This window comes from Schistocerca gregaria, chromosome 3, assembly GCF_023897955.1.
Source record: "Schistocerca gregaria isolate iqSchGreg1 chromosome 3, iqSchGreg1.2, whole genome shotgun sequence".
Classification (NCBI taxonomy): domain Eukaryota; kingdom Metazoa; phylum Arthropoda; class Insecta; order Orthoptera; family Acrididae; genus Schistocerca; species Schistocerca gregaria.
Genome location: NC_064922.1, coordinates 878,481,035 through 878,494,484, shown reverse-complemented (window position 1 = coordinate 878,494,484; position 13,450 = coordinate 878,481,035). Strand labels below are relative to the sequence as shown.

At 39.0% G+C, this 13,450-nt stretch overlaps 1 protein-coding gene across 3 annotated transcripts in view; it reads right to left on the bottom strand.

The window, feature by feature from the left end:
• Window positions 1-13,450, bottom strand: part of LOC126354992 (phospholipase D1) — a 190,620-nt gene that overhangs the window by 134,780 nt on the left and 42,390 nt on the right. The gene's annotated exons all lie outside the window — the stretch shown is intronic.

Here is a 13,450-nt window from a genome sequence, read left to right as displayed (position 1 = left end):
TTCTATCAACCCTATCTGGTACAGATCCCACACTGCTGAGCAGTATTCAAGCAGTGCGCGAACAAGCGTACTGTAACCTACTTCCTTTGTTTTCAGATTGCATTTCCTTAGGATTCTTCCAATGAATCTCAGTCTGGCATCTGCTTTACTGACGATCAACTTTATATGATCATTCCATTTTAAATCACTCCTAATGCGTACTCCCAGATAATTTATGTAATTAACTGCTTCCAGTTGCTGACCTGCTATTTTGTAGCTAAATGATAAGGGATCTATCTTTCTATGTATTCGCAGCACATTACACTTGTCTACATTGAGATTCAATTGCCATTCCCTGCACCATGTGTCAATTCGCTGCAGATCCTCCTGCATTTCAATACAATTTTCCATTGTTACAACCTCTCGATACACCACAGCATCATCTGCAAAAAGCCTCAGTGAACTTCCGATGTCATCCACCGGGTCATTTACATATATTGTGAATAGCAACGTTCCTATGACACTCCCCTGTGGCTCACCTGAAATCACTCTTACTTCGGAAGACTTCTCTCCATTGAGAATGACATGCTGCGTTCTGTTATCTAGGAACTCCTCAATCCAATCACACAATTGGTCTGATAGTCCATATGCTCTTACTTTGTTCATTAAACGACTGGGGGGGAACTGTATCGAATGCCTTGCAGAAGTCAAGAAACACGGCATCTACCTGGGAACCCATGTCTATGGCCCTCTGAGTCTCGTGGACGAATAGCGCGAGAGATTTCTAGTCTCCAGAAAAGTCATTATACTCTAACATAGTATGTGTTCCAAAATTCTACAACTGATCAACGTTAGAGATGTAGGTCAATACTTCTGCACATCTGTTCGACGTCCCTTCTTGAAAACGGGGATGACCTGTGCCCTTTTCCAATCCTTTGGAACGCTATGCTCTTCTAGAGACCTACAGTACATCGCTGCAAGAAGGGGGGGGGGGGCCCAAGTTCCTTCGCGTACTCTGTGTAAAATCGAACTGGTATCCCATCAGGTCCAGCGGACTTTCCTCTTTTGAGCGATTTTAATTGTTTCTCTATCCCTCTGTCGTCTATTACGATATCTACCATTTTATCATCTGTGCGACAATCTAGAGAAGGAACTACAGTGCAGTCTTCCTCTGTGAAACAGCTTTGGAAAAAGACATCAATGGAGACAACTGTGTGTGTGTGTGTGTGTGTGTGTGTGTGTGTGTGTTTGTGTGTGTGTGTTTTTGAGGTGTGATAACAGTAATTCGCAAGGTCAGGCATTCTCTCAGACAGGTTTCTCAGGAGACACCCAGGTACACAGTTACTGTGAAATACAAATGCCAGGGAAGCACTAAAACAAAACACTGACTTCTTAAGCCTAATAGAGTTAACTTATAGGGCCCACCAAACTCAATAACTTGCTGTTTGGAGAAATTGTAAAATGCTCTTGCAGCATTATATAAGGGATAATGAAAAAGTTTGCGTTGCCGCAACGTAAGTGCAACTTAGCACGATTCTGATTTAAGTATACAAACACAGACATATAAGCACCGGATTAGGGTAGCATTCGAGTTTTTCTGACGTGCATGTGGTAAATGCAGAAACTATGATAACATTACTACTAAATCTGTCCAACATGACCACTGTGCTGCTATTCCTTTGTTAGCTGCCAAAGGAGTAATACCGGTAGATGTCCATCAGAGAATGGAGAATATGTATGAGACAGTATGTGTGTCAGAAACCATCTTTGTGGGAAGGTGCACCAAGTGGTGGTGCTGCTGCTCCTTCAGGATAATCCACATCCCCATACTGAAGATGCCTGAATGCAGAAGTTACGTCAGCTCATGTGGGAGACACTCGAGCAGTTGCCCTGTAGTCCTGATCTCTTCCCATGCAATTTTAACGTCTTCATTACCTTTAAAAATGTCCTGAAAGATCGATGATTCCTGTGGATGAGGATATGCAACAGGAAGTTACGTACTTCTTCATGCAGCAGGACACAGCGTTTTACCAAATGGGTATCTTCAAACCTCGTACCTCTACGGGATGATTTTGTCTGATCAACATACCGATTCTGACTTTGTAGCCTTTGAACAGGAACTTTTTGACTGCTCATTACATAAAATTTCCATTGTAGCACAGATATAGGGGTCAGAAATACATGTAGAGAGGAGAAATACATGTAGAGAGGCAATAAGGTTTTTGTTTTCTTGTGGTTGCTGCTGGTAGAAGCCACTGATCACAAGAACCACTACACAATTTCATACACACATTGTGAACAATGACAACAGGTGAGAGCATAATAGAAATGGTCATTTAAATCTAGTAGCAAATGCTGCAACCAAAATGATGTTAATTATGAAGAGGCTCACTGTTAAAAACAAATGCGCATTCCAAGAAGAGTCTAGCAATGTTTTACTTCCTTCAGTTATGACAGAATTGGGGAATTTTAGCCTGTATGGAGGGGTACATTGAAGAAGTGCTTCTGCAGCCACTATTAGGATCTTTTTGTTTATATATTCACACAATCAGTTATGAGACATTCAATTTCAGTATCACTGCTGAATAACTGTCACCTGTTAGTAAGATTGAATGTCTCAAAACTGATCATGTGAATAAATAACTAAACAGTCTTCACAGTGAATGTGAAAGGATTTATTCAATTTATTCTTAAACTAGTTCAGCCCCAGATCTTCAGAAACATTAGCAACACGAACAAACCATGCTTAACACTTACTGACTGCCTTCTTTCTCACATTTTGTTTGTGACTGAAACAGGAAGGGAGGAAAATTACAATGTACACTATTCTACACATAAGATGATGTGTTTGCCAAGTACAAACATAGACAAGATGTTAATGTCAACAGTGTGTGGAGTAACAAAAGAGGTTGTATGGACTGATGGAATCACAGTGGAGGATGTGGCATCCTACAGGACATGTGCAGGTCTACCCTTTTTCTAGTTTGTGCTCAGCTCATTAGCCTTGGTTAATGGCAAATGGAACACCAGTTCTGTAGAAATATGTTAGCAATTAGTACATTAACCACAATTTAGCATCAGTTTCTAATTTAACATTTTCTGTAGCAGAATATAATGATCCAGTCCATGAAACAAGAGTTGCTCCATTGGTGTTACAAGGTAATGGGTTAACAATGCTGGACTTGCCCAATCGAAGCATCCCAGTGAACTAAAATCAACATCTTTGGAATGACTGAACAACTAGGAACATGCAACATTAATCTGATCAAATTCAAACAACAACAACAAGTAAAGATGCTTAAGAAAGAATATGAATGAAGTTTGCCTTTGGTGTATTAAAATTTAGCGCAAAGCGGAACTGAAAATCTAACAATGCAATAATAGCTGTAGACTAAAGAAGGAAAGTAAAAGGAGACTCATTGTGGAATATGAGTCACAAGAAAATGATTGAGGAGACATACTTTTGGAATGTTGGAGTTATCTGTAGACTAGGCATTGTTCAAGGGCCTGTTTCTCCCATGATCAGAGCTGAGGTGATGAGTCCGGCTTTCCTTGTATTTGTCCTAGTTTTGAGGGTGTCCGGGGGGGGGGGGGGGGGGGGGGGGAGGGGGAGGTGTTATACAACCGACTAACATAAACCCGGACTTTTTTCTGTGTCTGGAGAAATTCTATTTATCGGCAGTAAACAGATTTTGATAAACCTTACAAAAAATTCACTAAATGAGCACTGGCCTTCAGATATTTTATATTAAAAAATGAGCAGCAAGCAGGTGTAGACCTTCTCTTATGCACATATTTTCCATACTACTTTAGTGACACCAATGCGAAGCTGCCAACAATCTACGAACAGATGCACCGCGCCACTGCCCTACCTGCCAGACAGTTGCATAGAGGTAACTCAATGGTTTAACTCAACTCAATGTTTCACTCCACATGTCTGTGACACAAATACAATATCTTGATATTGCAACACAATAAATTATGTAATTTTGTACCATTTACATTCATTAAGATCTCTGAAATTGTCATAGTTTAATTTATATCTGTTGCCTATTTCTTTTAATTGTACGTGTGCTAGTAATCATGTTGTTAAATGCCCTAAACTTCCAGTCACAACAGACTATTTCTTATTTGTAGATGCAAAATGCCGAAACATAAATGCATATTTAACAATGATATTACGGAAAGAATAGACCGCTACTAACCATCCAGATGAGACGTTGAGTTGCAGACAGACAGAACGAAAAGACTGTTATACATTTAAGCTCTGGGCTAAAAGATCTTCCTCCAGAGCAGAAAACTCACACATATTCACATAAGTACAACTCGATCACACATGACCATACACTGTGGCTGGACTGCAGACAGCTTAAATGTACAAGTCTTTTTGTTTTGTCTGCCTGTGACTCAGTGTCTTGCTTATGTTGTGAGTAGCTATCTACCCTTTTCATAATAATGCTGTTAATCCATCCTGGACTCTCAAATGCATATTATTTAGTAGTTTGCAAAACAAATAGCCAGTCTAAAAAGCAAGAAATCACGACTAGGAAGTACACTGCACAATTTGTTCAAAAACCATTTTGCTTGCAAATAAGTATGTTTCTGACAGAAATTACCACTTAAGCAGAAAGAGGCATAAAGATAATTCAAAAACCAAGGTTAGTGGTTCAATCACCACAACATTCTGTGAGAAGGCTACACCTGGCTCAGATGAAAATCTGATTTGTGCAGCCAAAGGTATACTGGTTTACCACACAGTTTTCCACCACATGTCATTCAAGTCTTTGTATAGCTCTAAATCTTTAACTGATTAATATTTCCAGAGTCAAATACTACTAAGGAGATATGACGCAATTGCACCCCATAGCTACAGCTACTGTGAAGAACATGTTAACGACTTAAAAGGTGAGGCATTCATAAGTATCTAACGATACTAGTATTTACGGAAGCACTACATCATTCCACATCATCATTGAGCACTTCACCAAAAGAATGGCATCACATCAAAGCTCATTGAAACTAAAAGTACTGAAAATTAGACATCTGATAAAATTACTGAGCTTATTATGTAGTAACTGTGGAAAAATGCTCTATGAAAGTATGTATGATTTTTCTGGTGACAACTGCAACACACTCTTCACTGGAGGGGGTACAGCTGGGACACACAATGTCTTGTATAAGCTGAAAATAGATGTATATCCAAATATTACAGTACTGGTGTAGTATGTTCTGCCTATATAGCTCATAACACTGCATCATGGACATAACATGCTTCTTATCAACTGCACCCATTGGTATTGAAAATAACAATTTGTCAATTTATACAGTTTGCACAGAAGTCTTCACAGAAACAAAATACAAACAGCTATTATTTCAATAATAAACATTATGGCTTCACCTCTTTCCCGCAATATAATAACTTAAAATTATATAAGCTACTGAAAGATTATTTTGAAAGCTTGGACTGACCACCCATCATGATCCGAAATGTTTTTTATGGCCCACTTTCTGAAAACACCCCATGCCAAGCTGCACAGATTTTGAAAATGTCAGTCATGTTAAACCTAACTCACACTCTTCCCGCATGACATGCTGAAAACCACTGATCAAGGCAGTCAGATAGATGCAGTATTTATTGATACCTGAAAAGCATTCGACTTGGTGCCACATCTACACTTATTGCCAAAAGTACAACTGTATAGACTATCAAGTGTAATTTGTGACTGGATTGAGGATTTTTTGGTAGGGAGAACACAGCAATTTGTCTCAGAGGGAGACTCATCGACAGACATAGAAGTTACTTCACGTGTACATCAGGAAGCGTGTTGGGTGCCTCGCTATTAATGCTGTATATTAATGAACCTGCAGACAATATTAATAGCAACCTCGGACTTTTCACAGATAATGCATGTATCTACTATGAAGTATATGATGGGAGCTGCTCAAATATTCAGTCAGATCCTGATAAGATTTCAAATTGTCACACAGATTGGCAACTTACTTTAAATGTTCAGATTTATAAAATTATGCACATCTCAGAACAAAATAATGTAGTATCCTAAGGCTGCAGTACTAAAGAGTTACAGTTGTGATTGGTAAACTCAAACAAATTCCTGGGTGATCACTGGTAAATACATGAAATGGAACAATCACAAAGGTGCAGTCATGAGTAACGCAGGTAGGAGACTTTGGTTTATTGGTTGAACAGTAGGGGACGGTGACGACTAAGAAAGCTTTATCTCCTTTTGGTGCTCAATGAAGCACTACAATATACTGTCTAATCGAAAGTACCCACACACACCAATGGGGTGCTGAATCGACCAATAGATACTGTGACAGGCGAACACATCAGTATAAAAGAAGACTGGGATTATCGTGTCGTCAGTAGAGAAGCAGTAACAGCAGAATGGGTCAGTCAGGAGAGTTCAGTTACGTTTAATGTGGGATAGTAATTGGATGTCATCTGAGTAACAAATCCATTAGAGATAATTCAACCTTATAAAGCTGTCAAAGTTAAGCTGGTGATGAGGTTCTGAAGGGAAAACAAAAAGGAACACCCACAACTAGGCCAAGAGCAGACAGGCCTCATGATCTGATGGACAGGGACCATCAAATATTGGGTAGGACAGCTGTAGAAAATCACACGAAATTGACAAAAGGAATCACCTTTGGTTGATAAGTGCTACCAGCAGTACAGGTAACACAGTGATTGTGCATAAGAAGTTAAAAAGGATTAGGTACAACGATCAAGGAGCTCCTCATAAGTCACACATTTCTACAGTCAGTGCAAAATCGTGGTTGAGGTGGTGCAAAAAGTGACATCACTGGATGACTGGAAACAAAATGATTTTGGAGTGGTGAATCATGTCATACCCTGTGGTGAACTGATGGAAGAGTTTACGGTTGCCGGGCATCGTGTGCATTGCCAATAGTGAAGCACAGAGGAGGTGGTGTTACACTATGGGGCTGCTGTTCATTTTTAGTCTGTGGTCTTCTTATTGTACTTAAGAAAATGCTGTAATGCATACAGCAGAGGAAGAGTTTGGAGACTACGACAGTTTGTATTAGTATGACACTGCAGTATAAAGCAGCACCTGTGAGGCAACAGTTTGTCGACAATAACATTCCAAAAATGGACTGGGATGCACAGAGCCCCAACCTTAACACAATGGAATACCGTCGGGAAAACTTAAAATGCCAACTCCGCTTCAGGCCCCAGCGTCCAACATCACTACCTTCTCCGATTTTGGATCTTGGCGAAGGGGCTATCCCTCAAATAACATTCAGACACCTCATCAGAAATTTTGCCAGCAGAGTTCAAACTATCACAAGATGAAGAGAGGACACATCCCTTATTAATGTCCACTAATAGGTGTCTGGATACTTTTGATCAGAAAGTGTATTACAGACACTTCTCTCAAAGCAAATGGGGCTGAAGTGTCCTCACAAGCAGTAATATCACAGATTTGAAAGCTCCAACATAAAAATGAACAGGTTATGCAGCTTTTTTGACCACAGCAACTTAATCCTTCAAGCCAGAAGCTCAAGACTGGACTCTAGTGCTGCAACCGATTGTACGGGTGCTAACACGAGGGCTACTTACCGACTACAGTCTGTCCCATAAAAATGTATTGCTCTGCTTTATGTTCACTGTCAGTGATAATATTTCATCAAATGATATAAGGAATATCTTTGTTTATATACTGTAAGTATCTTCACAGGGATGGTTCAAGTTACAAACAAACATCTGTTATTTAATCTGTCTGAACAAAGCTAACAAAGGTGAAGCTATACATCTGTAACATTACAAAGTTTTATGTAGATGCATACTATTACTAACTTTAATTAACACATCTGTTAAGTGTTAGTACATGTGACAGCTTGTACTAAGACTGTGAGAGAGAGAGTCTGAGCAAAAAACCTCAGAAAAAATTACCAAGCGGGAAAGCGCCGGCAGACAGGCACGTGAACAAAACACACAAACACACAAACAGAATTACTAACTTTCGCAACCGATGGTTGCTTCTTCAGGAAGGAGACTGTGTATGTGCGGATGGATATATGTGTGTGTGTGTGTGTGTGTGTGTGTGTGTGTGTGTGTGTGTGTGTGTGTGTGTGTGTGTGTGTGTGTGCGTGTGCGTGTGCGCGCGAGTGTACACCTGTCCTTTTTTCCCCCCTAAGGGAAGTATTTCCGCTCCCGGGATTGGAATAACTCCTTACCCTCTCCCTTAAAACCCACATCCTTTCGTCTTTCCCTCTCCTTCCTGAAGAAGCAACCATCGGTTGCTAAAGTTAGTAATTCTGTGTGTGTGTTTGTGTGTTTTGTTCATGTGCCTGTCTGCCGGTGCTTTCCCGCTTGGTAAGTCTTGGAATCTTTGTTTTTAATATATTTTTCCCATGTGGAAGTTATAACAACAACAACACTGACTACAGTCCTATTTTGGCACACACAGCTTTTACAAATGTGTACTCATACACAGCTCACAGTAAGGTGCTGAACTGAGAGGACTTCACTTGCAGAAAAGAAGAATAAACCAACAAAGACCAGTGTAATATTCTGCAGGAAAACTACTAAAACAATAACGACATTATACTGTTGCAAGGTTTGTGGTGTAGCTCTCTGAAATAGTCTTCAGTACAGAGTATACAACACATAAAAATAATTTTAAATTATTATGTGTATGTTAAAAATAACAAAAAAATATTTGCATCCATTATGAAAGTTATATTAAGTATGAACACATAGTTCCTATATTAGAACAATTCAAATAATGCCCTGTATTACAATGTAGTTTAAATTACAGCCAGTAGTTTAGTCATACTTAACCCTTTGACTGCTGCAGACGTGTTAACTCATCATGCCTCGTCATTCTCCTGGCATGCCTGGTGTCTATATACGCTGCCTTGGATCTTCCCTACAGTGCTAAGGACATTCTTTACGTATCCTGCGCCACCAACCTTCCCACCACTAGGGACAAGTTTAGGCGCGCTGAGTCACAGCTACCTGAGCACTGCAGATATGTACACAAGCAGAGCTGTCTTTCTGCCCTGCTCTTCTAGTAACTGTTCAGCAGTCTGACTGTGTAGTTCGAGAGTGCATATACCTTCGTTGCTGTGTTCGCTCTTTGCAGAATTCAACTTAGTTTTCTGTATTTTCGCCAGTTTTCTTGTTTTCTACATGAGAAATGTCACATCGCCATGGTTGCACAGATAAAGAAATCCTGGATATGCTCACTAAGAGCGACAGTGAGTGTGAATTATCTGATGTTGCTAACAGTGATGAGACTTCAACAGAATCTCGAAGCTGTAGTTCTCAGCCCTTTACATCAGAGGGGAGAGCAATAATTACAGTCAGCACTTCCTCTGAATCTGAGGAATCAGAAAGTGACAGTGAAACGGTTCAGGAAAGAGCGCGCTTAAGTGACATCTGACTGGAAAGAAACCGATATTTTCAGCCGTTCAACCATTACTTCGATGACTCGAGTTCAGGATACAAATGTCAATTAGACACTGACAACAAGCATTCTTTCATTTTTTGTGACAATTACATCTCCCGAACTGTTGCAATTTATTGCAGACGAAACAAATCGTTTTTGTGTTTACACCAGAGAAAATACTATACAATCTGTCAAAGGGAAAAGACATTGGATTTGAGGAAATGTATTGTTTTGTTGCTGTCTGCCTTCTAATGGCGCACATTAAGAAGTTAAAATTAAGTGATTGCTGGTCCAGAGATACACACCAGTTTTCAGCGAATATGTCCTGAGAGCATTTTTGTCTACTTCTGAGAATGTTACATTTCAGTGATAACTGAGTACTGGAGGTGACAGTCTATTTAAAATTTGGATGATTGTTAACAAAGTTCGTAAGATGTTTCATAATTCATTTTGCCCACATCACAAGCTTTGTATAGATGAAAGTCTCTTGCTGTTCGACGATGGTTATCTTTTCAGCAATTTACTCCAACCAAGTGAAGTAGATTCAGAATAAAGACATTTGTACTGTGTGACTGTCAGAGTGGGTGTATTTTAGATTTTACTGTATATACAGGCACAACAACAGAAATTGGGTTCCACAATTTGGGAAAAAGTGGCGACAGGGTCATATTGTATATGTCGATAACTGGTACTCAAGCCCGGATCTGCTCCTCTGGCTTCACAACCATGGAACAGCTGCATGTGGCACTGTTCATAAGAACAGGCGCAACATGCCAAAATTGCAGAAGAAATTAAAATGAGGAGACTCTGAGTTTAGATCCACTGACAAGGTCCTTGCTATCAAGCAGTGCAATAAGGGAGAGGTGTACACATTGACCACAAGTCACGCAACACAAACGGTTGAAACAGAGAAGACTGACAGAAATACTGGGGGAAAAAAAAAAAAAAAAAAAAAAAAAGGTATTGTAGATTACAATTCAAGTATGGGTGCAGTCGACCTTTGTGAAATGTTACTTAGCTCACTGGGATCAGCGCTTAAGACTGTGAAATAGTACAAGAAATGATTTTCTTTTCTTTCACATTCTGGATTTGTGCATTCTAAATGCTCATGCTCCCCATCAGTCTGTAACAGTGCAAAAAATGGCACTCGCAGAGTTTCACATTTCTCTCATAAGGGAGAGTAGAAAATTATGCTACAGAACAGAGTAAAGCTGGTAGGGGAGGGCGATACGATGACTAGAATCCTATGTGATTTGCAAGGAGACATTTCCAGCTGTTATCATGAGTGAACATTCGCAGAAAAGTACTCTAATGCGCAGATGCGTGGTTTACATGAAACAGAAAGTGTGCTGGGAAACTAGATACCAATGCAAAACCTGTAATGTTCCATTGTGTGTTGCACCCTGCTTTCAAACTTATCATACAAAGAAGCATTACTAATTGGGAACTAAATCTGAGAAAATTTGTTGACGCTTCTGATCTGAATGAATTACAAAAAAGGTAAAAATGTAAATCTATTTTTAACTTCGCCAGTACCAGTCCAAAGCCCAGATCGAAAAGAAGGATGGGAAAGAGATGCAACAGGTGTAAAACTAGTCAAACGAAGCCCGACTTCTTCATATGTAGCAGTTTACTGGCAAATGAATGGACTTGGTGATTGAGATGGCGCAATATCTGTACTCTGGTAAATTTAATTATGCAGAGTACAATGCGCCAGTATAACAAAACCCATACATTAATCTGCACATGGTATATTTAAATTATTAACATGTAACATAGACAGTTATATTCTTTTATCCTTGGTAGTACAAATGTAGATCACACTCAGTCTACTTGTACAAAACATGTTTTCCATAACTGATTTAAACGCCTTTGACCAATGAAAAACAACTTGCCAAAGTTAAAACTCTTTTCTCAGTGAGATTTTTCTTGCTACTTTGCCTCTGTTAGCCAATATTGAAAATTAAACTGACTCTTCTGGGGAGTGTGGTGGGCTTAAAATTTGTTGTTGGAATGAGACTGCCTTTGAAGCATTAACAGAAAACGGTATTTGAAAAAGAAGTATCAAATACACCCTGCTTTCATCTTTTCATAAAAAGAAACGTCTTTTTGACTAATTTGTAGGTTATTGGAAAATAGTAGGGGAATAAAAATTTTTATTCCTTATCATTGTGCAGTCAATCTATTGCACACTCAATTTCATTTCCATCATGCATTCACACTATTAGACATGCTAACCCGAAGTTTACATTCTTTCGGGCCTGATTTTCACGCCCAACTTTCATTCCAGTTTTACAGCTTGGTATGTTTTATGGAGCATAGATTTTTAGCAGAATCAGAACGAAAGTACAGCATTTTTGACGTTTCTACAAAATCTTCAATTTTGTGCTTAATTCATTCAGTACTGAAAAGTATTATGGAAATGAAACTTTATATTTAAGAACCTTGTGTAGTTAGGTTGCTACATACCAAGTTTCATGTTCATCATAGCATTAGTTCAGGAGAATCAAGAAGCCAAAATTCGAAATTTTTTCGGGCACCTATTTTTTTGGCCGATTTATCTACAATTTTCTGGCTCAATATGGCTCGTAAAATTATTGTCATTGTTATTCTTAAGAGAATGCATAAAGTTGTATAAGACGGCCAAATTTTATTTCTTCACAAAAACTATTGCCCGAGAGAATACAGCTCAAAGTCGCCAGAAATTCATGTTGGTTCGGTGCGAGTTGTATTCAGCCGAGAAATATTCAGTACAGGGCAGGTTGAGCAACGCGGGCCGATCCAATCCCGGCGGCAGCTCTGAGAGACAGGCACGCAGTGAAGGTAGACGGATTACGTCGCAGACCGCAGCACCTCTGCATGCCAAGCAGGTGGCGCACCTTCTGCAGTCAAAGTGTTAACTTGTCTAATGATGATATGAACTCTTGTACCAAGATTTTGTATGATAATGTCACACCAAAGAAAAATTTTAATGTAATTAGAAAATGATGATATACTGTAAGGACTAACAGTGCATTGGTAATTAATCTGTTATGTACTGGAACAATAATCATTTTGTGTTTACATATTTGGAAGTTAGTCTATTCTATTCTGTTTTGACAGGACCATGTACAATTACAGGAGTATGAATAACACATTTTTAATGCGACACAGAGAAAATACAAAAATCATTATTTATGTACACACAACTGAAGCTGTTTTTCTCAAATTTACAATTTTAATAAAACCTTGCACACGCTACTGCAACAAACACAGGGAAAACTGCAGGCAAAAATATAAAAAAAAGGAATGAAAGAAGGAAATTTAACTTCTCATTCATAAGGAGATGGATAAAAATAGAATACAAGTTTGAACTGGCAGAGCAAACTGGTCATCATGTTCCATCCTGGCATCTGCCTTGATTGATTTAACAAAACCATGGTAAAACTGAAAGTGGATGGCCAGAGTCTTACCTCTTGCACTATGTAGCTTGTTGCAAGTAGGAAATGAGCTGAAGGCAAAATGATTAATAAATAGAACATAACAAAGAAAGTTACACTGTCAAGTAAAGCAAATTATATACTTAAACAATGATTCATACACTGAAAGAGGGAGAGGAAAGGGGGGCAGGGGGAGGAGGGAGAGAAAGAATAAGAACACAAATAACTGGAAACTGTAACAGCCATAAAACATCCAGGATAACGTAAAAATAATTGGAGGGAAAGCAGATGCCAGGCTGAGATTAATTGGAAAAATCTTCAGGAAACTTAATACATTCATGAAAGAAGTAACTAATGAAACATTTTTAACATCAATCCTTGGGTATTGTTCATGGCAAAAACCATTAACATGTGGGATTAATGGGACAGATAGAGAAGATCCAACAGAGAGCAGCGTATATCAAAATGGGATCATTAATTTTCTTTTAGTGCAGGATCCACCTTAAGCAACCGACTTTTTCTTCTATTTATCCAGACATGTTTTGCTGAAGTTACAGCATCAACATTTGATTTGTTGAATTTGGTTAGGATAGTGTGATGTAGGTTTGCTGTGGT